Source organism: Pongo pygmaeus, chromosome 6 (assembly GCF_028885625.2).
Source record: "Pongo pygmaeus isolate AG05252 chromosome 6, NHGRI_mPonPyg2-v2.0_pri, whole genome shotgun sequence".
Classification (NCBI taxonomy): Eukaryota; Metazoa; Chordata; class Mammalia; order Primates; family Hominidae; genus Pongo; species Pongo pygmaeus.
This window is the reverse complement of record NC_072379.2, coordinates 85,303,486-85,331,245: the sequence shown is the minus strand read 5'-3', so window position 1 is coordinate 85,331,245 and position 27,760 is coordinate 85,303,486. Positions and strand designations below refer to the sequence as shown.

General features: G+C 38.7%; 1 protein-coding gene and 1 long non-coding RNA gene across 4 annotated transcripts in view; both read right to left on the bottom strand.

Annotated features, from left to right (window-relative positions):
• Positions 1-27,760, bottom strand: part of CDK6 (cyclin dependent kinase 6) — a 236,561-nt gene that overhangs the window by 27,791 nt on the left and 181,010 nt on the right. The gene's annotated exons all lie outside the window — the stretch shown is intronic.
• Positions 4,030-10,024, bottom strand: LOC134739873 (uncharacterized). The gene is made up of 2 exons (XR_010126948.1): positions 9,464-10,024; positions 4,030-6,965 (listed from the first exon to the last, which is right to left on the bottom strand). It is a non-coding gene; the product is annotated as an uncharacterized LOC134739873 (long non-coding RNA).

Here is a 27,760-nt window from a genome sequence, read left to right as displayed (position 1 = left end):
TAAAAAGTAACAGATTATCTTGATTATAAAATATATATGCATTGTAGAAAATTTGGAAAATAGAGTAAATAAATGAAAATAAATTACACAGCATCACTTCCATTCTTTTCTCTTTTTATATACAAATGGATATGACTGTATCTCTAAAGATCTTTTTTTTTTTTTCCAAACAAGATAAGATGGCACCAGTCCCAGGGCAGGATCTGAGTCTTGACTATAGTCTTTAGTTTTGAACAAGTACAGGGTGACAAGAAAGTGCATAACAAAGCTATGACTGAATAAAACTCAAACCTTGGTGAAGAAAAGAAATCAGGGACACATTAAAAAAACTATGGGTACACGTATTTTCACCTACTTCTTAGTTTATATCTTATGGCAGGGAGCAGGAGTAATCTTTTCTTTTTCCTTTATGAATGGTAAAGACAACTGGTATCCTGTCTGAATATAATATGCCTATCCAGCACACTTTGGGTAGAATCCAATGACGTGTGATAACTCAACAATTTGGTACAGGAAACAGAGCCCACAACATTCCTCAGAAATTTCACAGACAATCTAGACGGAACAGACCTATTTGAATAGGGTTTTTTGTTCAGTAATATTTGAAGGATGCAATTTTTCACGGTGGACACATTGGGTTTGTGACAGATGCAAATTCAGATATGAATAAAACACAATTAAATGATTCAGACACTTGAACTGTGCTTCCACAGACCTGATTTCTGCATGGGCCAAACAAAGGAAAGTTGGTGTTTGACAACTGTGGATGACTCATCAGAGGAAGTTCTTACCATGTGGATGTGCTTGTTGAAATAAAGCTGGTTAACAAAGCTAGCCTTTTTTTTTTCCCTCTGTGGGCCAGCGAGGGTTTCATTTTAGGAAATGGAAGTGTCAATGTGGACAAACTGTTCTGAAGTATTTATAGCATAATGTAATGTGTTAGTTTCCTTAAACTGCCTTTGGACAAAGAATATGTGAATGGAAAATAAGATCTGAATTTCTAATACTGTCTTGTGTCATCTGAACTGTATTATGAGTATCAAATGATTTAGCACTGTGATATGTACACAGTGTGATAGGAATGTAGTGTAGCTACAGTGGGGTATGCTAGTGGCTTCCCAATTAATTTTAAGAGCTCTTTTATTCATTAAGGATATTACACCTTTGTCATATTCATTCATTTTCTCCAAGATTATCACATGCTTTTTAACTTGGCAGTGTTTTTATTTTCTGATGAACAAAAGTTTTCAATTTTTATATAATCAAATATATTAGTATTTTTGTTTGTGACTTCTTAATGCTTTGAAAATATATCTCCATTCTAGGGTCACAAATACTTCTTATAGTTTCTTTATTCTTTTGTGGTTTCACTTTTAATATGTAATTCTTTAAGCCATCTGTCATTTGCTCTGTGGTGAGGAATAGTGAGAATCTAATCAGGTTACCATTTTTCCCCCATGAAATTGACCAATTACCCTATTCTCATTTGTTGCATATGCTGTTCTGTCCTCCCAGATTTGTGATTTATGATAAATTGCATCGCTTCCTAAATTAGGGTTTCAAGTCTCATTCTCTATTCTGTTCCATTAATGTCTGTCACTTCTGCTGGTACCACATTATTTTTATTATTGTAGTTGCATAATGTATTTTAGTGTTTGGTAGCAGGAGTTTCTCTTCATAACTTTTTTTTTTTTGGTAACAAAAAATTCTTGGCTATTTTCACCAGTTTAACTCTTCCAAATGCATTTCAGGAAATCCCACTGGAATTCTGACTGGAGTTGCATAAACCTATGAATTAATTTGGAAACCTTTTATATCCTTACAACTATTCAATCTTCTTGTTGAGGAAAATGGAATATTTAATATCTTTCTAATAATCAAATATTCTCTATATCTAGGAAAGTCATTTTTATGTATCTCAATCAAGTTTTATAATTTTCTTGATACAGGTTCCACACATTGACTTACATCCATCTACATTTTTGATTTTTATACTGGGAATGAGATGGAGCTGCTGCTAACTCTGGAGAAACTTACTGCTGATCTTTTATCTTTGGACATGATCCTGACTGTTCTCCTAAGTGATGGATTATCTTAGATTTGAAAAGTGTAGGAAGTAAAGGACAAGAGGGACATGTGGGGGGATGTAGTAGAGTCTGTTTTATATTCATAGTGAGAAGACTCTCAACCTCCAAGGAGGGCTCTAAAGGTTAGAAAACATGCAACCAAAAGCACCGAGGATTAGTAAAAAGAAATAATGTGCAGTAAGTGCTCAGAGGGATGACTCATTGCATTGGATCATCCTTGGGAAACCACCTACTAAGCAGAATTTAGCAGCTAAAGCGTTATTTTTGGTGCACAGTTTATTGCTACTTCCTCTTGGGAAAAAAAGATTAATCCTAGCTCCCTAAAACACTTAAGAATGGTCATCCTGGCAAACCAGCCTGTCAGGTAACAATGTTGTTTCTAGATCAGGGCAGTGTTAGGTTCCCTGTAGAGATTTCTTTAGAACAAGGGAGAAGCACTTTACCACATGTTATGGAAAGGAGTATAGACCAGGAGACAGAAGATCCAGCTTAGTGCTGGCTCTGTAACTGATTAACAAATAAATCCCAGAGTGCAGGCAGGCCACTTAATCTCTGCTCATCTGTAAAAAAACAGATATCACAGCTTCTGTCGTACTCCATATCATGGAAGAAAATAACACAAAATAATAAACCATGTGAATGAAGCAGTTAGAACTGCTGAGAAATAAAATTTACCTGCTCAGTAAAAGTAAGGCTACCAATCAATAACAAATAGAATGAACTCTTACTCATTCCAAAGTTATTTATTTTTGCTTAATACTGTATTACCTTCTCCTTTTTCTCTGTCCTGTGGTTTCTTTTCCTTGTTTCATTATGACTAAATATGCAAGGAAAATTCAATGCTGTTATTTTGGTCCTATCTTTGGCCCAAATCTCTAGATCTAATTTACCCATGATACCCTGCTGTGCTATTTAAAAAGATCACTAAGAAAACTTTAAAGATGATGAAGTTAGGAAAATGACAAATAAGGGGATAAATGCGTTTCCTTATTTAGGTGAGGACTATGGCTGAGAAGATTCTGTAACTTAGACATAGTCAGGGACGTGATAAGAGCAGGAGCTGTAATCAGTTTTGCTAATCATGATTTCTAAACAATACTATTTTATCAAGTATTTAAATGCAATCTATCCATAGCACATTTAAAAAAAGTTATAACAAATATTTTTAAATTTGTTATTATTATTATTTTTTGAGACAAGATCTCATTCTGTTGCCCAGGCTGGGGTGCAGTGAAGTGATCTCAGCTTGCTGAAGCCTTCATTTTCTGGGTCAATCATTCACTCACCTCAGCCTCCTGAGTAGCTGGGACCACAGGGGCGTGCCACCACACCAGGCTAATTTTTGTATTTTTTGTTTTGTAGAGACAGGGTTTTGCCATGTTGCTCAGGCTGGTTTCGAACCCCTGAGCTCAAGCGATCCGTTGCCTTAGCCTCGCAAAGTGCTGGGATTACAGGCGTGCGCCACTGTGCCCAGCCAACACAAATATTAAGGTCAACTTCTGGTTTCAGTACAAACTATTTAGTTTATTTATGAAGCAAATGAACTCACAAGCATGAGAAGGCTGAGGGGATATGATTATATGTAAGATCCATTTGCATTATACATTCTCTAGAGAGGTACAACTCTCTCATATTTTTGATTTTATAACTATAAGAGAAAAATATCACTGGCAAAAGTTTTATGTCACTCATAAGAAATGAAACAGCATTTGACAAAAAACAGCATGTACAGGAAGAAATAATTACATTTTGGTAAAAATATATGTTAAAAAAGATAAAATATTTATGAAATATGTTTTTTTTCCCCCTGAGACGGAGTGCTCACGCTGGACTGCAGTGGCGCAATCTTAGCTCACTGCAACTTCTGCCTCCTGGGTTCAAGCGATTCTCCTGCCTCAGCCTCCCAAGTAGCTGGGATTACAGGCATGCGCTACCATGCTAATTTTTGTATTTTTAGTAGAGATGGGGTATTACCATGTTAGCCAGGCTGGTCTTGAACTCCTGACCTCAGGTGATCTGCCCACCTCGGCCTCCCAAAGTGCTGGGATTTAGGTGTGTGAGCCACTGCACCCAGCCCGATTGTTTGTATTTTCCTAAATGAAAACTTCAAAAATTTTGCTAGTATATTACTTTTTAATATGAAAGTACAATAAAAGTTGTTAAAAATGCAGCCATATGTTGCTACACTTACGGTTTTAGAAAGAGATGAATATGTAGACATAAAACAAAAGCCTCGGGAGGTATTTCTTCTATACTGTACTTAAGACTATGTGGCCACAGAGGGCTGTCAGGTTTTACAGACCTACGGGTTAAATAGCAACTGACTGTTTTACTCAAAAACTCCTTTTGAATTTAGAAAACAATTTAGTCAGATTTTGGAATATTAAGCAAATAAATGTCTACTTCCAATATAAAGTTTAATTACTGACCAGTTAGACTTCTTGATCATCACTCGTAGTCTTGGCATTATAACTGAGGGACACATTTTCCTTGAAAATGAAATTTAGATTCTTTCAAACTATAAAATAACTTCTGAACCACTTTTGGCTAGATAAAAATCCTGAATGAATTTTAAGGAAATATGTAAGAGAATTTCACCTTAAGATCCTTATTTTTAAGAAATTAAGTAGATAAAAACCAGTGTGACCTAAAAAGTGTTGAGTAAATAACTTTTCTGCAACATCAACAGCCAATAATAATAATAAATTCAATTTACTGAACACTTATTACAGGAAAGGGGCTGCTTTGCTTTGTTTTACATATGTTGTCTCATTTACTACTAATAACACTCTGCTAGGTAAATATCATTATCCTCATTTCAAAGGAAGAAACTGAGACTTAGGTTAAGTCAAGATCAAATATCAAACTTAAAAACTCTAACATCTACTATGCAATAACAGCCAACGACAAGGCCAATGGTATACATACAAGGTGATTACCATGTTTTGGGGAAGCAGAAAAAAAGAGAACGCTGAGATAAATTTCAAAATTTGATCACTTGCTGAAAGGCATTAAAAAAAATGAAGTTTGTACTGTGTTCATTTATCTCATCTAATTAAGTAGGGCCCTTTAAAGCTTACAAAGCATTATGAGTAAAAGTATTTAACATATTACAAATTACATGTTGGTATAATTTGTTAGTAGACATTGTATGCATTGCTCATAAAATGCACCTTCAGATGGTATAATTTTAGCTCATAACAAATGTATACTTTGGATTACTGTGGTTTTGCATGCTAAAAAATTTAAAAGACATTTTCATTTTCTTTATATGGAAATTTATAAATTTGCCAAAAGATATAGAAAATAAACTTTTAGTATATCTTTGGCATTATTTTTATTAACATCAGTATATTTTGAAAATAAATGATGTATTTCAAAAGATGAACCTGGAAGTAGGAAGGCCTTGATACCAGGGAGGAGGCTGCAGGCTGAGCATGGAGCAGAGTGACTCTGCCAAGCCAATCCCATGTCCCACAACTGAACAACGTTTTACTGTCTCATGTCTTACTGACCCACTCATTTGAGGCTGAACTTTTTTGGTACCTTTACCCACTCATTTGGGAGTTCTGCCAATGCCCAGATAGAAGGATGCTTCAGAGCAAATTGGGGTCTGCCTCACTGAGTCTTGCTTTGTGCCTGCTCTGACAGGCAGCAGGACAACACACCCTGTGTTGACCCTCCAGACTGGGCATGAACCTCAGTCCAGGTCTGCCATTGACCGGCTGTGACCCTCGTGGGCAACACTAACTGACTCAGAGTCTCTTTAGTCTATTCCAGAGTGGGTTCCTTGAATGCCTTGAAGGAACATCACTTACCTACCAAATTATAATAAAAATGTCCACAAATTAAATATGTCTTCTTCACTAGTGCTTGAAGATGTCTTTTGACCCCCCCAGAGTTAAACGTTGGATGCCAATGATATGCTGAAAATTACTAACTTTTGCTTTTCTAGGAGAACCACCATATCTCATCAGATCTAAGATGTCATCAATTGACTGCAATTCACATTTTGATTTTTAGAAATAAATGTGAAAAAAATGTAGATCTTAGAAACACTGCAATGTGGTAGAATAGTTGGCAAAATAGCAATTTTCTTGTTGAGGGGTGATGAAATGCTTCAGCTACACCGTATTCAGATTCTCTTGATGTTACCCTGGGACTTATATCATCTGCTTCTTTATGGATCCACTTAATCTTTCATTCAATGAATACAGATTTACTGAAAATATTTTCTCAAAATACTAAAAAACAATCTTGGAGCTTTGGTGAACACACGTAGAAAACCTGCCTCCTTAAAGTTCTTGAAATAAAAAACGTACACATGAGATAGATTCTTTGCTAAGCACTTCTCAGTTACAATGAGTTATTTCTTGATAACCAATGAACAATAGTGACATTATTAAACATTTGTTCTGCAAAAGGCAGTAAAAAGGACTACGGGGTAAACTCTTTTGACGTAACTTGGTGACCAGATCCTTAGGTTCTTTTGCATATTAGTGGTCTGAGGAGCATGTTAGGAGACTGACAAAAATAGTCTCAATTAAACGCTATTCTCTTCCTTCAAGAAAAGCTTTCTTGCTCAGCAGTATTACCAGCATGGCTTTGGTGCTTAAAGCCTTCCTGTTCTCACTGGAAAATTGGAGTCAGTGTCTTAGGCACCACCATGCTGCGGCACCCTCACGCCTAATGATCACATCAGTCTGTACAGGCTTCAACCACTTTAAACAATTTCCTTTGTCTCCCCTTCCTTTTCTGTAAATTTTTTTGTTGTTTCGTTGTTATGGGTAGTGACAGTTTCTGGTTTCTTTCGTTTACCAACGGTTTCCTTTACCACAGCCTCTATTCCTCCTGCTGGAAGCCTGGCACCATTGGAAGCTGGAAGAAAAACCACAACTGAATAGCCTGGCACTTACTTTAACAGTCATTTCCAACCACAGATTAATACTGTTACTGGATTTGACTAACGGCTCTCAATCAGCCCAACTGTCATCACTTGAGAACATGCTAGCCAGTGAAAGCCAAAAAGGAAAATATAAGCAAATTCAAATTATGGTATAATTTTTCTGACTGCTTATCTTTTGAATCCAAGGGTATCTATCTCTCTAAATATCTTCTTCTGGGTTCTCCTTAGTAATATGTTTAATGTATAGATCAGGAGATAATATATCATCACCTGGCTGCAACTAGCGCAGGGAGGTTGAAGTCAGGAGGGAAGGGTTGCCACAGGCACTGGCTAGCACAAGAGAGCACGCTGCTCAGCTGCCCATGGAACGTATATGTATCCTGCACCTTGCTCTGCCCACCTTTGGAAACGGCACTGGAAACAGCTGGTGTTAAGTGTGCTAAGTAGCCAGCATCAAAGTGCAAATGGAAGTGGGCCCTCATGGAGGTTCTGTGTTGGTAACAGTGAAGTTCAATGCTAGCCTATCACAAACAGGAACCAGGTTTTTCTCTTTATCATTTACTTTGACATAGTAGACTTCAAGTCCAGTGCAGCTGATAGGATTTTTCAACAGCTATAAAAGAAGGATGGTATAGCACATTATATGGTATATGACTGGCTTAATGAAAATAAGAGTCTATCCCAACTTGGAGCTTCCCGTATCAATGAAAACTCCATTTTCTATGACTGAAGGCTTTGAAAACTCTTACTAATCCCAGCTTTTGGTCCTGACAGAATCTAACCTACGGATACAGACAAAAGAATCTGGATGACTATTACTTTCTGACTGATGACTTCTGGGTCTTACTCTGGGTATTTCACACACATTTAATCCCAATCTTCCTCCTTAAAAATGTATTGAATGACATTCATTTAATACACCCCTGGAGGGAAAATAAAGTAGAAAAACCTTTCTGGAGGGCAATTTGGCTCCATGTATCAAAGGGCTCAGGGTTTTGAATATGCTTTGTATCACTATTCCACTTCCGGGAGTCAGTCCTAAAGGAATAATCATGAGAATGAAGAAAACTACTTATACGAATGTGCATGCATCACAGCTTTCCTTAAAGTCTTACAAATTTCATTCACTCAACCAATATTTACTACATGCCTACTATGTGCCAGGGAATATTTAAATACAAATAAATAAGATCCAGATATATTTTTATATAAGAAAAGCAGATTACAAAAAAGCATGATCTAATTTTACAAGAAAATTAAAATGTTATAATGCATAGGAAAAACAGTAGAAAGATAACTATTAAACCATTAGTAATGGTCATCTCTTTGTCACTGGTGTATGGTTTATTTTTCTTTCCTCTTTCTTTTCTTATTTTTATTTTTATAGTAAGTATCTTGTAAAGAGCCATTTTGACACTATGTAAATCTCCTGATGAAATTTCCACTCAGTAGTTTTAGCATCATCCACTGATGATGTTCTAACTCCATCATTCACTCTGTTATTATTGATTGTCAGTCTACTGTAAGACAAAGCTCTCTTTTCTCCCACTTTATTTATATCAGCATGGACTTATGGATTTTAATTTTATTCAGGAGATTATAATCCTTTACTATAATTATGTATTTTGATGCCCAAATTGTATTATATTTGTCCAGTGGCTCCTTCAAGGTAAATTCTGTGCCTTTTTGATATGTTCCCATATTTTTTGAGCATTTTCTTACTTTCTGGTATAACAAGATACTATAGACTTACACTCTTTACTCGTATTTTAAAAGCTCTACAACAACCATGTATACTTTTGTTAAATGAAAGAACATAATACATACTATTTAAAAAATAATCTTACATAAGATGCATACATTATACAGATTTTTATAAGATTTTTAAAAAAGAGTCCAGATTTCTGATCCTACATGGTTCAGGAATATTAAAACAAATGGGCCTTTTGAGTTCCACCTGAGATGGGAGAGGATAGCACCTGTCTTACAAACCAATGTGAAAGGAAATTATGTCTAGTAAGATCATTAAATGCATAAGTCATTGCTCTTTACTTAATTAAAACCAGTGAGCCAGACACACAGCCTTAGATAAGAAAGGTAGCAGTTAAAGTACATTCTGTTCGATTAATTAATGTCTCACAGCCAAATGTCTCTGTCTCGCCCCTTAGAAAACTGCATAGAAGAATGGTGAGACACCATCATTTTCATCTGAGTGATTGAGTTTCTTCCTGCTGACTGTTTGGAGTTCCCCTATGAGCTGGCGTAAGGTACTTCTTCCTGTGGCTCAGAGTAAGACTCTGAGAGCCTTGGGGACTGCCCCCTGGATTCTGTGAGGAACTATGGAAAACAAGGGAAGACCAAGTAGAAGCCCCCACCTCCTCCTTGTGGAGGAGTCAGCTGATCCCACGCCTTGACCCCAGAGCCCTGCCTAGTTTCTTTAATCTTATTAGATGGGTTCCCTTAAACTCACTTGCATGCTCAGCCTTTTGCCAGACTCTAGGACCAGCTCTGGCCTTTGTGGTGACTGTGGTGGGATATAGGGGGAGAGATATAAGGAGCACTACAATGATTAGTCATCACTTCACTATTGAGTCATTTGGCCATGCCACCCAGCCCGCTGTGACCTCAGTTCATGCTATGTACCCCAGGCTTGAGGCTCTGTCTAGAATCCCAGTACTCCAGGTCCTTGGCCTTTTTTGACTCTGAATTCTTCTAATGTCTTCTGTTACCTCTGACAAGAAGCCATCCTTTATCCTGTTCTAGAAAAATGATACACCGAGGTAATTTAACATTATGAACAGGAAGTTCAGTGGCTAAGTTTCACTGAACATGTACAAGGCAAAAGACAAAAGTGAAGTGCTTTATACATACTGTTTAATCTCAGATCAATGCTATGTGGGGGATATATATTAATATCCTCATTTTACAGTTGAGGAAATTGAGGTTGAGGGATGGTTAATAATAACTCATCATCATTGAGCTAAGAAGTGATAGAGACAACTAGATGCTCCAAAGCCGGCTCTCATGACCACTTCACTACATCGCATCATTTGGCTATGACTACAAAACTGCTAGTGGACTTGAGACTCAGGCTGAAAAAAGCTTTTTTTTTTTTTTTTTTTTTTTTTTTGAGACAGGGTCTACCTCTGTCACCAAAGCTGGAATGCAGTTGTGTGATCACAGCTCAATGCAGCCTTGACCTCCTGGGCTCAGGTGATCCTCCCACTTCAGCCTCCAAGGTAGCTGGGACTATAGGCATGCACCACCACACCTGATTAATTTTTTGTAGAGACAGGGTTTGGCCATGTTGCCCAGGACGGTCTCGAACTCCTGGACTCAAGTGATCTGCTTGCCTTGGCCTCCCAAAGTGTTGGGATTACATGCTTGAGCCACCACGCCCGGCCAAATCCCAGGTTTTTAAAAATACAAATGAACGAATGGGAATAACACTGGTAAGCCTGATGTTGAGACCAAGTAGTATTCTTCAGTTGGTTCTAAGAAAAGAAAGAGGTGATCCCGAGGAGGCTGTAAGTCCATGAAGAACTTGGAACAGGTCTGCCATTATAGCATGCTTCAGCAGCTCATTCACTCATTCAGCACATTTGGAGTCTGTGATGTACTTATCACTATGCTGAGTGTAGGGAACACAGAAATAAGACTGACGTGGTCCCTGCCCTTGGGAGGCTTACAGTTTAGGGAGAAAGAAAATCATTAAATAAGTGGTAAGTGTTATGAAGAAAATAAGATATGCTGGTGGAGAATAATAGAAAAAGCCTCTTTAAGGAGGTGACATTCAACCTAAAGGATGAAACAGAGGAGGCAGGGCTGCTGAGGTCTATTCACTTTCTTTTCATCTTTGGTTGTAGCTAGAATTTTTGAGTACTCTTCAAGGGTGCTTTATGACTTGGGTTCTGTTAAACAAGTCAACCACGATTTTTAATCCATGTGCTTTATCATGAATGGTTTCCTTCACCCTGTTCAAAACACCACAAATGTGATATAAATGGGACACTTACTATTCAGTCTAAAACTGTTCTCATTTATTTATTTATTAAATACAGAAAAATCCCTTTAGAATCAGGGATAAGAGGAAAGGTCTTTGTGTTTCGCAAAGTTCATCCAAGTGTACTATTTGTTTCTTCCCCATGGAATTGCCATATCAGCTTTAGGAAAGATGATGAAAGAAAAGAAATGGGCCCAGAGGGACCTAAGGAAACCAGGCCAAGCTTGCTGTTCACGTGGACCCTTACGGGGGGAATGGAAGGCAAAAGCAGAGAACTGGGTCCAATTTTCTTTCTCAGTGCTATCTGTGCAGTGGTCAGATGTGGCACTCACAACCAAAAGGCTTTTGAAACAGCACTAGTGAGTCCTGACCTACCTTCTTCAAATTTCTGAAAATGATACATTTTATTATCTCATGAGTAGAGATACTGGAGATTCCTCTTAAGGCAGGAGGGGGAGACCTAGGGTCCCTTTCTTTGCTCTAATTAACCGCATTTTCTCTGGGAGAACAGAAGCTCCCCATGGATATATGGGGTTGGGACAAGTGGCTATTTACAGCTAAGAAGGGAATATTTTTGAGGTTTAGAGAATTCAAATCATGATTACTATCTCATGTTCAAAGACTGAAATAAAAATGGCTGTGTACTCTCTTCATGGAGCAATTTGACGTTCTGAGGCCCTCTACTCCCTGGCTTCCGGAAATCTATTTTTCCCTCCATCACAATATTTCCTTTAACTACTGAATAATTAACCCTAGTGACTAACCTAGTCTCATAGGAAGAAGGCTTGTGAAATCTGCTCCTGATGCATGTAATAAGTGTAGAAGGACACATTAAGTAATGTGTACAGTCTGGGAAGGCCAAAATTCCTTTCCCAAGGCCTGGTCCACCCTGAAAAAGAGGAAGGAAAGCTCATACTTTAATTATTGGAGCAGGTATTCCACTGGTTCACACATTACCAGGACCTTAGAGGTTTCTTCTATCATACAGAAGGAACCTGGATCAGCACACTCGCCTACTCTTCTTTGTCTGCCAGTGGAACTCCACACCAACTGACCGAAGCTGTCACCATCCCAGGCTGCCAATGTGGGCCTCCAGATTGTGAGGCCACAGGGTCAGATACGGGGCCTGGCGCTGCACTGACACAGTGCTGCATGTCCAAAGAGGCAAGCAGCCAGGCAGAGCCCTCTCTGTCACAGCTTGGCCACCTGTCTGAGAGGGAAGACAAATCCCATTTCATCGGGTTTGGCATGGAAAGCAAATTGTTCACCCCCACACGCAAAAGCACTTGAGTGGCAGAAGGAAAAGTACACACCCCAGGTGCGAATATAAAAGTGGGTCTCTTTGGGATGAACCTTCTGGTTAATTTGGTTTGGAGTCTATGGTGTTTTCACTCAGCTCTCATCGGTTTTTAAGCCGTATTACAGCTCCCAGGCTTTTAGGATAATTCTCTTAATGAAGTAATGAAATGCCAAAGAAATGGCATCACAGGGCTTTGCCCTTTCCTGCTTTTTAAAGGCCATCAAAACCATCATTCCCTAACATACCCATACAGGAAAAAAGATGAGGCTTATCTTGTTTTTAAGCTATTGTGTTGCCAGCATTTCCATCGTACAAGAAAGATAAGTAAATGCTTGCAAAATAAAGTCTGACCTAAGCTTCACCTGATATGCAGTTTCTATCTTGCTGAGTGCACATGATAATAAGATTTCAAATCAGCATTAGAAACCATGGTTCAATCCAGAAGTGTGCTCCTGCAACCCGGGGAGGGGGGCTCCTGATGACTTCACAGTGAAGCCACCGTCACAAACAGGATTTCCTAAAGAGGTCTTAGGGCGAGGAAGCTTCATTCTAACTTTGGCTCTGCCATCTGGGCAGCACTGCTGCTCCTCCCCTCCTGTAAACAAGCAGTTAAGAGGGGGCAGGGGCACTCCTTCCTATTGTTCCTCATGGCTCTCACTTCCCTTTCATCTTTAGTAATAGCTGGAATTTATGAATATGTTGGATGACCTTCCAAGTCTTTCCTTCAGAGTTTATTTACTTCATGGATACTCCTTAGCAAGGCTCCATCTTTTGGCGGCTCTCACCCTGGCTGTATTTGTCCAAAGGTGTGGCTTTATCTCTGTATGGTATTGAATTGAATGGAAAAGGGGTCATAAAGACTGTGTGTGATTCATATAGTCCAACGGTGATTGTGCATACACGACACTATTTCCCAACTTATACCTTCCAGTACAGCCAGGTCTTGCTTTTCTGAGAATGAATGCCTGCTATTTTTGTGGCTTGCCTAATGAAGTTCTTGTTAAATATCCAATCAAACATCTCCAAAATCCAGCTCAGGACTAACTTCAGAAAGCCCCTATTATTCTAGTTCAGGGTAATATCTAACTTTTCTAAGCTCTCAACAGTTTTAAAAATCTGTACCATGTGGCTCAGCACTTACATATGCATGGTCTGATACTGTTTGCTAATTATTACATGCTAACACATCATGCACATTTTTATTTGCTCATGTAAGTTATAACCTCCTTGAGGCTCGGTCTTCAGGTTTTTGCTATCTTCCACAGTGCCCAGAATGATTGTAAGCACCTGGTAGGTTTTCTTCTTTCTTCTTTCTTTTTCTTTTTCTTTTTTTTTTTGAGATGGAGTCTTGCTGTGTCGCCCAGGCCAGAGTGCAATGGCGTGATCTCGGCTCACTGCAACCTCTGCCTCCCAGGTTCAAGCGATTCTCCTCCCTCAGCCTCCCGAGTAGCTGGGATTACAGGTGCCTGCCATCACATCTGGCAAATTTTTGTGTTTTTAGTAGAGATAGAGTTTCACCATGTTGGCCAGGCTGGTCTTAAACACCCAATCTCAGTTAATCTGCCCACCTTGGTCTCCCAAAGTGCTAGGATTACAGGCGTGAGCCACCGCGCCTGGCCAGCACCTGGTAGGTTTTCAAAGAATATTTGCTCATTCATTAATTGAGAGAAGAATCCCATGGGATTCTTCTGTAAGTTTCATTTCCTTATTATGCAACTGAGTTAAATATATAAGTGTAAACATTAGAATTACCAAAGGAATAATGCTAGGACCAGTATTGATTTAATATGTTTATACTGTTTTGATTAGTAAAATGACATAAAACCTCTGAATTTAAAATTAAGTGCTTTCTGGGAATATAAAATAAAAAAATGACTAAACTCTACTGAAGAAAAATCTTGAGACTATGTGACTGAAGAGAAACATGGGAAAACTGTTTTGAAAAAGGCAAGGAGCAATCAATGCATTTGGCCCATTTTATGCCAGAGCTACTCACAGAGTGATGGGCTCTGACCTACAGGCTGCACTATGTTCATTCATTTATTCATTATTCATTTACTTAGTAGCCACTTTATGCCATGCTCTGTTAGGTACTAGTTATACAGTGGTGAGTAAAATAGAGAGGGTCTGGTTTATAGTTTCATGAGTGATAGGGCAAACAGGTTTTAAGCCAGAAAACACTAAAATAAATGTAAGTGCAAACTGTGCTAAGTGCTATGAAGGAAAAAAGTCAAGGTGTTGTGAGAGTGAATACCCGAAGGTACTGATTTTACTCTGGATCAGGAAAGGTTTCTTTGAGGAAATAACATTTAAGATGAGATTGGAAGAATGACATGGAGCAGCCAGGAGGTGAGTTGAGGGGGTGAGTGGGCAATGCTCCAGGCAGATGACGCCAGGAATCTCTGCAGGCAGTTTCTTGAAGGCACTGATATAACTGCTGCTTCTGCACAGCAAAGCCAATAAACTTATGGATCCAAATAAGAAGAATATAGGAAATTCATATACTCATTCAACGAATCTTTATTGAATGCCGACTATGTGCTGGATATAGTTCTCTGCCTCTGGGATATCCAAGTAAACAAAGCAAAGATCCTTGCCCTGTGGAGTTTAAGTTCTATAGTAAGAAATAAATGCACCAACATATTTTCATCTAAATATTGCAGGTTTGGCCACAGACCTTGATGTGTGTATAATGAAACTTGAAATGTCTCAGAGGAAGGAACAGTGGTGTAGTGGACGTAGGGGACAGCTGTTCCCTGTTGGGAGACAATTCTGCATGGGCCGTTTGTATTTCTGCACATCTTGCAAGTAGAGACACTAACTGCATTTGTGCTGGATTAGATTTTCAAGTAAACTGCTTTGGAAGATGATAGTGTCTCCCTCTAGAGCATGAGCAGGTTTGTTTGCTCTTAAACATAATAATAGCTTCTGCTGGGGCAAAGGTAAGGCCGACTTACTGACCATTATAAAAGATTCATGTTGGGGATTCGTTTTTGTAACACAACCCGAGTGTGTGTGTGGGTATGTGTGTGTGTGTGTGTGTGTGTGTTCTTGCATGCTTGCAGGTGTCATCTGCCCCCCCTTCTTATTTTCCTATGGGAATTGGGAATCTGGTGCAAATGCTGATACTGTAGCTACTGCTATTGCTGTGAGTAATAAACTGGGCTTTGTCTCTAACCCAAGAGTCTTGTGTCTTTTGCCAGCATTCATGAAACTGTGGTAGACTAATTTGTTAACCTGCAAATAGGGGGAAAATCTCACATCCTTCACAGGTCTTGACATGAGTCAAGTGACAAACCAAAAAATGGGGACTTTTTAGTTGAGAAAGACAAAGACCAAAGGGGTGGAGGATAAGGCTGAAGTATATAAAATCAACAAAAGTAAACTTGGTTGTATTCACCAGTCTTGAATATCAAGTGAAGGGATGAATCCCTGACGTCTGAGAGAGGTAAGTTTAGGTCAATAGAAAGGAATTTCTTCACATACAGGATACTAACCTTATAGAACTTACCATCTCAATAAATGGTGCTGGCTGAAACTACAAATTATTTTATAAAAGGCCTCACTAAAGTGATGGATGACAAATCTAGAATGCCCAGTTCAATACATATTGGATGACCGAGTGTTTGCCAAGTGACCATCTACAAGATGATCTCAGTATCTGTGTCAGAGAAGAACTACTGGGAAAAAATCATTAATTTGACCTAACAAGGACCATTTTTAATCTACAAAATGAGAAATAGACTCTTTACTGCTTTATCTAATTTTAGTTTTTACTATGGATACACATACATAAACGTATACATTCGGGATATGTAAGTATAAAAATCTCCTTTACAACAAGCTACAATTCATAATAATATTAATTCATAAATGTTAAATAATAATGGTAAAATATGCTCCTATTTTAGGGCAGTTGTTTCCCAAGCTGGATGTGAAGAACACTTTCAGGAAATTTTAAGAGGCATATCTTGAAAAAAAAGGTCTCACGGTCAAATATATTTGAGGAGCTATGCACTATATGTATATATCTTTGGAAATTCAAAATTTACATTAATGATGAGGGCTCTGATAAGTCCTGAGTCACAGAAACCTTTAAGCTCGTGTTTCCCAAATTTTTAGTATTGACCAATCATTTCACAGTATGCCCATTATTATCTCATGAAACACTATTCCATGAAACAGCAGACTGAGAAATACATTTGTCAATTGTTAAAAAATGAAGATTTTTATGGCAAGAACTGCTATAATGCCAACATTATCTATAAAGCCTCACTAATTTGAAGTTAAAAACACCAGTGAAGTGGGGACAGAAGGGCCTGATAGGTGACTGGATGTCCTGGTTTGCTTCTCTCATACAGGTGGTTGGGCCATCTTCACTTGGGGGGATCCTTGGGATTGTTTCTTGTGTCCAAGGAGCCCGAATGCCCCAATTTCATGAATATTTTCATGTTTAAGGAAAGGATAACAATCATAGTTATAGCTAACATTTATTGCTTCCAATTGATGTGCTACAATGCCATTTTGAGCACTTTATATTCTAAAATTCTCACAATAAACCATGAGAGAGGTAGTTTTATTATCCATTTTCACAGAAAAGGAAACTGAGGCACAGGTGGTTCCGTCACTTGGTCAAGGCTATACAGCTAGTAAGTGGAAGAGCAAGGATTTAAACCCAGACAGGCTGGTTCCAACATCAAGTCCTGTGCTCAACTACCTTTGGAATTACAGCATATGTTAGCAAACTTCCACATTACCAGTGTAATTCGTACCACAAAGCAATTCACTTTACCTTCTAGTTGGGTTGAGCCCAGGTAAGTAGCCTTCAGAGCTTACCTAGATAACACCCAGACCTGTGCTAACACATCTTGAAAAGCTTGTCTAAGCTTTACAATTGTACCAGAAGAAGTAAAATACAAATAGGACAGCATGTACCATTGCCAAAACAATCTCCCCTTTGTATAGTTTCTTCTTCTCACCAATTTGTTACTATATGCAATACTGACTTTAAGTAAACAAACAAGAAGCTACAAACAATACACCCACCCTCTTTTAATTACAGCACTACAACAAGGCCACTTTGTTAAAATGGTTCATCTCTAAAATATTTTTCTTACCAAAAATGATACACAGATACATACATACTCATGTTTCCCCCTAAAACCCCAATCCTTTTTGTATGTTGTGAGTGGAGTGCAGAGAACAAAGCTCCCACTGAGTGCTTTTGGCCTTCAGATTTGGTGCTCATTACTGTGTAGACATTCTCAGCCAGAGCGCGACAACAGGCATTCAGAACTGTGTTTTCTGCAATGTTTAGTGTTTATTCTACAACCTTTTGTTGTTTTTTTGTTGTTGTTGTTGCTGTTATTTTACATGTTGGTATATTAATTTTCTATTGCTGTTGTAACAAATTACCACCAATTTAGTGGCTTAAAGAAAAGAACACTCATGTATCATCTCACAGTTCTGTAGGTCAAGTATGGCATGGCTTAGCTGGTTCTCTGTTAAGAGTTGTTACAAAGCTGACATCAAGGTGTTGGCAGAGCTGTGTTCCATTCTGGAAGTTCTGGGGCTAAATCTGCTTCCAATCTCATACATGATTGTTGGCTGAATTCAGTCTGATGTGGTTGTAAGACTGAGGTCCCTGTCTCCTTGCCAGCTGACAGCTAGGGGCTGCCCATGGTTCTCAGAGGTCTCTCTCTGGGTCCTAATGTGGCTGCTATGTCTCAGAGCCAGCAAAGCATGTTTGATCCTTCTCATACTTGGAGTCTCTCTCTCTCACATCTCTTTTGCTTCTAGCCTGAGAAAATTCTCTTTTTTTTTTTCCAGACAGTCTCGCTCTGTTGCCAGGCTGGAGTGCAATGGTGCAATCTCGGCTCACTGCAACCTCTGCCTCCCAGGTTCAAGTGATTCTCCTGCCTCAGCCTCCTGAGTAGCTGGGACTACAGGCATGCGCCACCACGCCCAGCCAATTTTTGTATTTTTAGTAGAGATGGGGTTTTACCATGTTGGCCAGGCTGGTCTCGATCTCCTGACTTCAGGGAATCCTCCCGCCTTGGCCTCCCAAAGTGCTGGGATTACAGGTGTAAGCCACGGTGCCGGGCCAGTTCTCTGTTTTTAAAGGGCTCATGTGATTAGGTTGGGCCCCCTCAGATAATCCAGAATAATCTCCCTATGGTAAGGTTCATAACCTTAATTACATCTGCAAAATCCCTTCTGCTATGTAATGTAACAAATTCATAGTGTTTAGGGTGTAGATATATTAGGGGACCATTCTGGGTACCACTTCAGGTGAACATTTCTGTGCCAAGATGGCTAACAGTGGTGAATGATAATGCTAAATCTGCCCCAAAACAACAAACAACAACAACAACAAAACCAAAAGAAGAACTTCACAGACATTAAATTCTAAATTTTACCCATTTCCAGAAGCCTTTAAGGTCTAAGAAACAGGATGAAGATCAGAAGTGAGTTAGGGACTAGTAGTAGAAGGTCTTTGATATTATAAGGAGCATAATGAATTGCTCTAGACCAGCATTTGTGCAAGTAGTAGCTGGAAGAAACCACTGCCAGAAACAGAGTGACTTCGGGGGCTTAAAGAGAATACAGGAGTAACAGCAAATGTCTACTCCCAGGAATGCATTTCTATAACCTGAAATAATACTAAAAAAAATTTTTTTTTTTTTGACATGGAGGAACACTGGTGTCAGCTGTTAACTCTCTAGTGGTGGAATCTTAGGGAGGCCCTGGGATCTTGGAGAGAGGCAGGGGCATCCAGGGAGCTGGGGCACTCCAAGGAGGGGCTCTTTACCAATGGGTCTGGAAGCACATCAATATTTTAACAATGGGTAAGGGATGCAGTAATATTTGTAATACTAAATATTGGAAATGTAATCCAATAACATGAATGAGAGTCAACACACTCACTTATAGGGAGGAACACTACAGCACAAATACTTTTGAGTTTCAACATTTCATAACGTATTGACAGATTGTTATTTATTAAGCAGTTCCACAAATACTGAACATTTTGATTAATTTCACTTTTTGTATTAATATAGATCATCTTCAAGTAGAGAAATGCAGTGTTAAGAAAATTGGGAAAAATGCAAGACATGATATCAGAAGGAACACATCACCCACCTGAGAGTTTAACCCAATTTGCCTTTGCATCACATTCTCAATTCTCCTAAAGTGTCAATTTTGTTATTTGCTGTCTGCCTTAAGGGGACTGTAATTTAGCTACTCCATTTTATGTCTTTATAATTCTTTCTTATCTCATTCATCTCCCTTTCCATCTCATCTTTGGTTTTTCACTTTGAATAGCCTTTCATATATTTACTTTTTAGGTCTTTAGAGACCATTTCTTTCTAGTCAAAGGTAGGGTAAAATGAAACATAATTTTAGTCATACTTAATTAGACTTTTAAATCTGATGGTACACTCTGCCTGAAGCTTTTCAGGGGGGAATTTCTGAGGTCCAATTACAGGGTTAGTCTCATAATAAGAACTAATAATTCATAATGAAATTATTTGCTTTTAAACCTCATCCAGACGCTGTTGTGAAAAATATACTAACCCAACCACATTCCTATAGGGTCATTAACATGGCCAGTACAAACAGGTGAGGTCTGCTGAAGTCATAGTTCTCAGAGCTTCTGTGAAGAGTTGGATGTTGGTTCTGTGACAGTATCACTACAGGGCAACCCTTTCATACCAGTCCTTTCATAGTATGGCATCCTGTTCTTGATGTATGGATTTTGATATCCTTCTCAGCTCAGGTAAATGCCCAATGGGTATTTACCAAATATACAAATAGAAACTGAATCCTTGCATCACTAAACTTTGTGTTGCCTTCACACATTAAGACAACTTAGCTGAAAATAAAGTTCTTGGGTTATAGACTTAGCCCCCAACAAAGCTGTAGAATTTTCTCTATTCTCCTCTGGCTTCGGTTCAACAAGAGAGAAGTCCGAGGCCAGCTTGATTTTCTTTCCTTTGTGTATAGCTTTAAAATAAACGTATTTGATCCTTGTAGGCTCTTTTCTTTCTCCCTGCAATTCAAACATTTTTCCAAATGTGCTCCATGTCAATCTTTGGAGTGAATTCCATGGGTTGTCTCCCCTTTCACCTTGTAGCACAACACTGATGTTCTTCAATCTACCATCTATCTGATAAGCAAATTCCTTTGTTCCAGTCTCAGTCACTGGTTCCACTGTAGGCCCACATCACAAGCAGCCCTAAGAATGCATCTCAGGGCTCCTGTTTGAAATCCTGACACAGAAGAATGTACTCTTTATCTGAGTATCCTGCAGGGCAGATGTGAAACCTGGAACTACTGTAACCGCTTTGCCATGAGTGAAAACAGCCTTTGAAGATGCCAAGACACAGACAAGGGAATCTTAGAGAAATGGAGCTGCAGCATCTGGATTAAGCCAACCCTGACGCTCACCTATCTCTGGAATCACCGTTTATGTGAGTCAACAAGTTTTTTATTCTTTAGTGGATCCAGAATGAGTTTTCTGTATTCACAGCCCTGAGCATCTCAACTACTAATGTCTCTTTTTAATGATTTTCCCCCAAATATTACAAGATCTTTTAATTTGTGTACTCAAGTTTTTCCTCAGTTTAGGAACATGTTTCTTTAATTATGGCTTTTATTACTGCATTTTAAGACCATCAATTTCCTTTCTCTTTTCTTATTTAGAGACAGGGTCTCACTGTGTTGTCCAGGCTGGTTACAAACTCCTGGGCTTAAGCAACCCCCCTGCCTTGACCTCCAAAATGCTGGGATCACAGGTGTAAGCCACCGCACCCGGCCTCAAGATCATCAATTTCTTAGGCCAGATTTCTATTCTTTATCCTTCATGTTTGTCAGTTTCTCACCATTTTATAAATCTTTTGTTCTTTTTTCTCAGTATTTTGTGAGAACTTCCAATATCATCCTTTATGTCAATGGTTCCATTTCCTACAGTATTAATTCTACGTTTTACTGCTTCCTATCAGATTTTAACTGTGCTATGTACTCAGTTTCCTTACAATTCCACTTATCATTCGTCTCTCTTTCCATCTCAGATTGCTGTTTTCACATTTTAGAGTGTTCAATTCTTGTGACTTTTTTTTTTTCTGTTTTAGAGAGAATGTCTTCTAGCATTCTTCTTAGTCTACTGACTTTTAGAAATTTTCTTCTGATTTAGCTAATCATTTTCAGAATTTTTATCTTTGGTTTTTTGAGTCTTTTGGATAATGTTACTTTACCCTGTCTAGTAGTATTTTTTCAAAAGTTACATCATTTTTTTCTTCTAGATAGTTGTTTTTCATTTTCTAAGAGGAGCAATCTAACCAGACAATTTGTAGTCAATGCAATGTAGACATTCCTTTGAACTTATTCTGTAAATATTTAATGGTCTCTGAGTAGCTTAGATGTTAATATCTAGCATGTTTCTTCTAATATTACTCTTATGTCTCTGTCCCCACTTACTAAATATCCTATTCTTCTCACCTCCAGACCCCTAGTTCCTTTTTGCATGTATGTGCTTTCTGGTATTTGAAGCCTCTTACCCGAGAGAGCAAAAGATGTAATACTGTGGAGTAGGTAAGACAACAGCACTATGGAGCTCTCAACAGGAAGGGTAGTGGGAAGAGCTGGCCATTGTCTGAACTGAAGTCAACCTTGTGTTTCTGAAACAAGGGGACTTGAGGGAGGGGAATAAAGATCTACCTATTTCCAGGTGCACATAACAAACCTGTGTCACCAAATGGATATATATATGTATATTTTTCTGAGACAGAAAAAAGCCTGTTCACCCAGGCTGGATTGCAATGGCACAATCATGGCTCACTGCAGCCTCAATCTCCCAGGCTCAAGCGATTCTCCCACCTCAGCCTCCCAAGGAGGTGGGACTACAGGCACGTGCCACCATGCCTGGATCATTTTTTTTTTTTTTTTTTTTTGTAGAGACAGAGTCTCCCTATGTTGTCTAGGTTGGTCTCAAACTCGGACTCAAGCGATCTGTCCACCTTGGTCTCTCAAAGTGCTGGGATTATAGGTGTGAGCCATTGCACCTGGCCACCAAATGGATTTTTCAATCCAGTTCTGGCTAAATGAAAATTCTTCCTATAATTTTGATAATTATTTCACTGCCAGTCTTAGTTTTTTAATGCTGGATGTTTTGAGGGGCCAGTAGGTATCACTTTAAACTAAAAGCTCCCAATATTTTAAATAAATTTTGATTGAGGGTTTACAGAGGTAAATGCAAAAATAAGCTGTTAATATGCAATCTGTAAAAAAGGTACTAGGTTAGAGAAAAAAATGAAACTTGTCTAAGTTCAGTGCTGTTTTTAATCAGGGCTGTATGCCACCTAACAGAGTGCCTTAGAAAACAAATTTATTGCATGCTGATGCCTAGAGAATTCAATATGACTCTGATAAGCAAAACAGGTAAAGCAATTGGCTTCTAAATTACTTCTGAATATTGAAATATTAGCATGTCAAATTATTACAATTAAATGGTTGGGCAACACAGTGCAAACACATTTGGCATGCTCTTGTTGCCCGACTTTCAAAGTATTGGATCTCCTCCCAAGTTTTAGACTGGGAATGTCCAGCAAACTCTGTGCCAGTGATAAGAGAAGAGCTGGTAGTATCCAGTCCAGTTCATAGTAAAATCTAATTTCCACTAGAAATCTGCCATCTTGAATTGTCCCTTGCAATGTTTCAATTAGCAAGTAAGTACAATCCATATGTCTGCAGCTGTCTGTCACACCTTTCTTTTTCCTGTTATAAAAGTGCATGTATGCGCATGTGCACATACACACACGCTCCTAAGCAGCCACCAACTCTTAAACAATCCTTTCTATGACTAAATTCCAATACCTGTAAATTTAATTTGGCAAGTAAAACTGGAGCAATAAATCACAAACCCAATTCTATCATGTATTTCCAGAGAAGGTTAAAAGTGAAAGACCATGCTGAATGCTCTATATTTCCTACTGTTAAAGTGGGAGGAAGAGAAGGACAAAGGGAGAGAGGGAAAGAGAAGGAAGAGAAGGACAAAGGGAGAGAGGGAAAGAGAAGGAAGAGAAGGAGAGAGGGAGAGAGGGAAAGAGAAGGAAGAGAAGGAGGAGAACAGTAGTGTGGAGGGAGGGAAGAAGAGAAAGAAGATGAAGGGAGGGGATAAAAGAAGCTAGGTAATATCTTTTATTTCTATAAGAATACACCCAATGTTTCTCAGTTAAACCAAGTGCTGGGTCTTATCAGACACCAGCTCCTTCAGCCACCATAGGAACACCAGATGGGAGGTAGATGCTCAGTGCAAAACAAAAGAGCAAGGGTATCAGACTGCCACAGACCACTCCACAGCAAGGGGCCGTATGGAGTTACCTGGATTGTCACTACCACCTATCATTTTAGTACAAGATCTAGTAGAATCTTTTGATACATCTTACTATTTGTTGTAATTTAGCGCCTTGCTTGTGTTTGGTGGGAAATTATGTAGGCATACAATAAAATCCCAGCAATCTACATTTACCTGAAATTATTTACTATATTTATTATTGTCTAGTAAATTTGCATAAACACAATAAAACAAATGTAAATGTTACACCACACTTTAAAGGAGTTACCAAGGCCAGACTCAACTCAGATTGGAGGCCCAAGCCCCAGCTAGAATAATTTTGTGCAGGTGTGGTTCTTTTTATTTTGTAGGGCTATGAAGTACCTCCTGCTCATGAGAAAACTGAGATGGTAAGTTTGCCACTGACTAAAGATTAGACTGGTAAGAACTGACTTTCCATCCAGGACACAAAAGGATTCTCTAATTTTCCTTTAGAGTTGGCCATAAAACTTTCATTCCAGAAGTGCCCACCCTACACCTGGAGGAAAGGAGCATTCTTATCTCTGAAGACCCGGGGACACAGAATGCACCTGAACAAGCAGGCCTTGCCAGGTTTCCCCCAGTTTATTACCATTAGATCATGCCCTTGGTCTTCTGGCCATACTTCTGCATGACTGTCCATAAAAATGCACAGTTGTCTCTGTTTCTTTGGGTCTTCATTTGTGAAGGCTCCCATGTCACATAAAACATATTAAATAAATTTGTATGTTTTTCTCTTAAAAAAAAAGAATTGGCTTTCAATGTATAAAATAGCGACTGTCTCTGTGTTTTATAATCAAAAGTGGGTGGCTTCTGGACCTCAAGCTGAATATTTTCATCTGACTCGATGGCTGAAAGATGTGACCAGGTAGACCTGAGACTTTATGACCAGGTAGACTTGAAACTACTAGTTTGATTATTTTCCTATTGTAAGCAGCTGACGGAAAAGCTTCTAGAGTTATTTCAAGGAGTAGACCTAGAAGGCATCCAAAGTAATGATGTATGAGCACTGGTGACTAAGAAGGAAAAATGACATGAAGGACCCAAATTCTACCTGGAAGGAATATCATAACTCAATATACATTATTCTTCAAGCCTAGGCACTTATGAAATTCGGTAGAATAATCTTTGAATTGCCTGTGCACTGGAAAAAAACTGGTCTGAAAAACTGCTTGGGATGTGATCTGAGATAATTTTTTTTTAACTGACAAAATGAGGTTGATTCCTTCCCTATCGCTACCCAACTGATAAAAAGGAAACCCACAGTGAATTTTACAGTTGAAAGACGTCTCTTATGCATCAAACCAAGCTTAACAAAAGTTTTATAAAATTACCATATTCAGTTATGTTTTCCACTTATTATTTTTGACACAGTCTCACTCTGTTGCCCAGCCTGGAGTGCAGTTGTGTAATCATAGCTCACTGCAGTCCCCATCTCCCAGGCTCAAGTGATCCTCCTTCTTCAGCCTCTTGAGTAGTTGGGAGTACAGGAGCACATCACTATGCCCAGCTGATTTTTTTAATTTTATTTTTCGTACAGACAGGGTCTTACCACATTGCCCAGACTGGTCTCGAACTCTTGAGCTCAAGTGATTCTCCTGTTTTGGCCTTCCAAAGTGCTGGGATTACAGATGTAAGGCACCATGTCCAACCTCCACTTGATATTATTTTAATGTAGTGGGAGAAAAGGTAGCAAGGCTTACATAAGAGTTCTTGTCTCATTTTACTCTTGATAACCTTTCTTCATCTTTGAGAATCTCAATCCTACCTCCCCCTCAAGCTAAAAACAGAGTTTAGTTGAAACTTTTTGCAGGGTAATTTGGTTTAGCTAGCACAATTTTAAAAATTTGCATGTCATTTGACCCTGTAATTTCACTTCTGGAATTTACTGTACAGAAATACCTGGACGAATGCTCCATAAAATAAGCACAAAGATTTTACTGCAACACTGTTTGCAGTAAATATTGTTTGTATTTTTTGGCAAAAAAAACCCTCAATGTCCATCAAGAAGAAACTAGTTAAAATATGAAATAAATGAACTGACAGTTATTAATCTGTTTAAAAATGAGTTAAATCTCTAGGTACTGACATATTATAATAAAATAAAGCGAATAAGCAATGTATAGAAGAGTATCGGTTAAGCCCACTTCTGTGAAAGAAATTTACAGATGTACATGTGTACCTATGTATTTTATGCATTTATAAACTCTTTCTCTCTCTCTCTCTCTCTGTCATTTGTAACAAGGAAGATCTGGAAGTATATTGAGGGGATGGGAGTTTTAGAGGGGAGTACAGGAAAGACAATGTTCACATTTTATACTTCACATTTTATTAACATTAGGTGTTTTTACAACCAGACTATGTTATTTTACTTTTTCGTTTAAATTTTTTTCAATTAATAAAACTAACAGGCATGGAAATCTCCTACTTTGATCCTTCTTACAGCAATTTTTGTTTCTTAAAGTGTCACGTGGAGTGAAAGATCACAGAGACAATGAGGCTCCCCAGGTGCAAGCATTTTTTAAAGTAAGGACATATTGAGGATGATCCACTAGTGTCGATAAACACTTTATACTTGCAAGTTTGAGCTCAAGCACCATTAATTCAGGAGAAGAAGGCCAGGCAGCTGCAACAATATCAGCTTGGCTGGTTTTACACGCAAGGGCCCCAACGTCTATAGCCCCTACGCAACCAGAAAAGAAGACAATGTGGGACACAGAAGAATGAGACTTCAATGAGAAGGGCACTGACTTATTTTCTCCCCTCTTCCCAATAAATGGCAAGTCGTCTCTGTTTCTTCTTTAATTTATCCTTTTATTTGATGACTTAGACCTGCATTGTCCAATCAGTACATGTGGCTACTGAGCACTTGAAATGTGCTGAAGAAAGAAGTCTGAACTGAGATGTGCTGTAAGTGTAAAATACACATTGGAGTTTGAACAGTTAGTAAAAAGAAAGGATGTAAAAATATCTCATTCATCCATATATTTATATTCATTACACATTGAAATGATAACATTTTGGATGTACTGTGGTAAATAAAATATATTATTAAAAGTAATTCGACTTGTTTCTTTCTACCTCTTAAAATGTAGCTACTAGAAAATTCAAAAATACATTTGCAGCTCTCATTACATTTCTCCCAGACAGAGTTGGTTTATACTTTTATAGATATTCCACATGGCAATGCAAATGTTCAGAAAAAGGAACAGCAGGGTAGAGAAGTAGGCATGACACACACAGACACACACACACACACACTTTTGAATTCGTAATAAGGAAGAAGTGGAAGTATATCCAGGGGGATATCTTTGGGAGTTTGGAGGGGAGTACGGGAAAGATGATATTCACATTTTATACTTCCATATTAACATTAGTCATATTAGACATAGTAAGAGTTTCAGAAATGACCAAGATATGGCTTTCTCAAAGAATATCAGAGTTGGAGTGAATCTTGGGCATTATCCATTCCAGTGTTTTAGGGTCCTTTTAAATCTCAGAAGCCCAATATAGAAAAAAGATGAAAGCAAGATACTCTGATTAAAGCTGAGTGTGGGAACAAGAAGGGCCGAGAACTCTCTGGACTATGCATAGGAAGGGGATCTAAGAACTCTGAAGCATAGTTTGAACTCCATGGATGTGGTATTTCAGCCTCTCCATTTTACAGGTAAAGACGCTAAGCTCCAGAGGTTGATGGTTTGCCTTCAGTGGCAAAGCTGGTAGGGGTAGGGCTGGAACCCGTTCTTAGATGTCTGGTTCCTAAGAAACAACACCGTGCTCTGCATGACATCATTGCTGCAGCTATGGTGGACAACTTGTGTGCATGGAGAGATAGTGGCTCAGGAAAGTGCTCTGACATAGGTACAGACACAATGCTATGGGGCTACTGTAAACACAGTACAGTGTTTCAGGCCTCTTCATTAAAGAAGCAGCTTCTAGATTTCCCTTTGAAAGATGACAGAGGCAGCTGGGCACCCAGGACAAGAGAAGAGCAAGGGTTCTAAGGAGAAAAACCTTGAGGCATGTTTTGGGGCCAAAAGGTAGGTCTCTCTCACTAATAGTGACATCTTGGAGAATAATATATGCAATG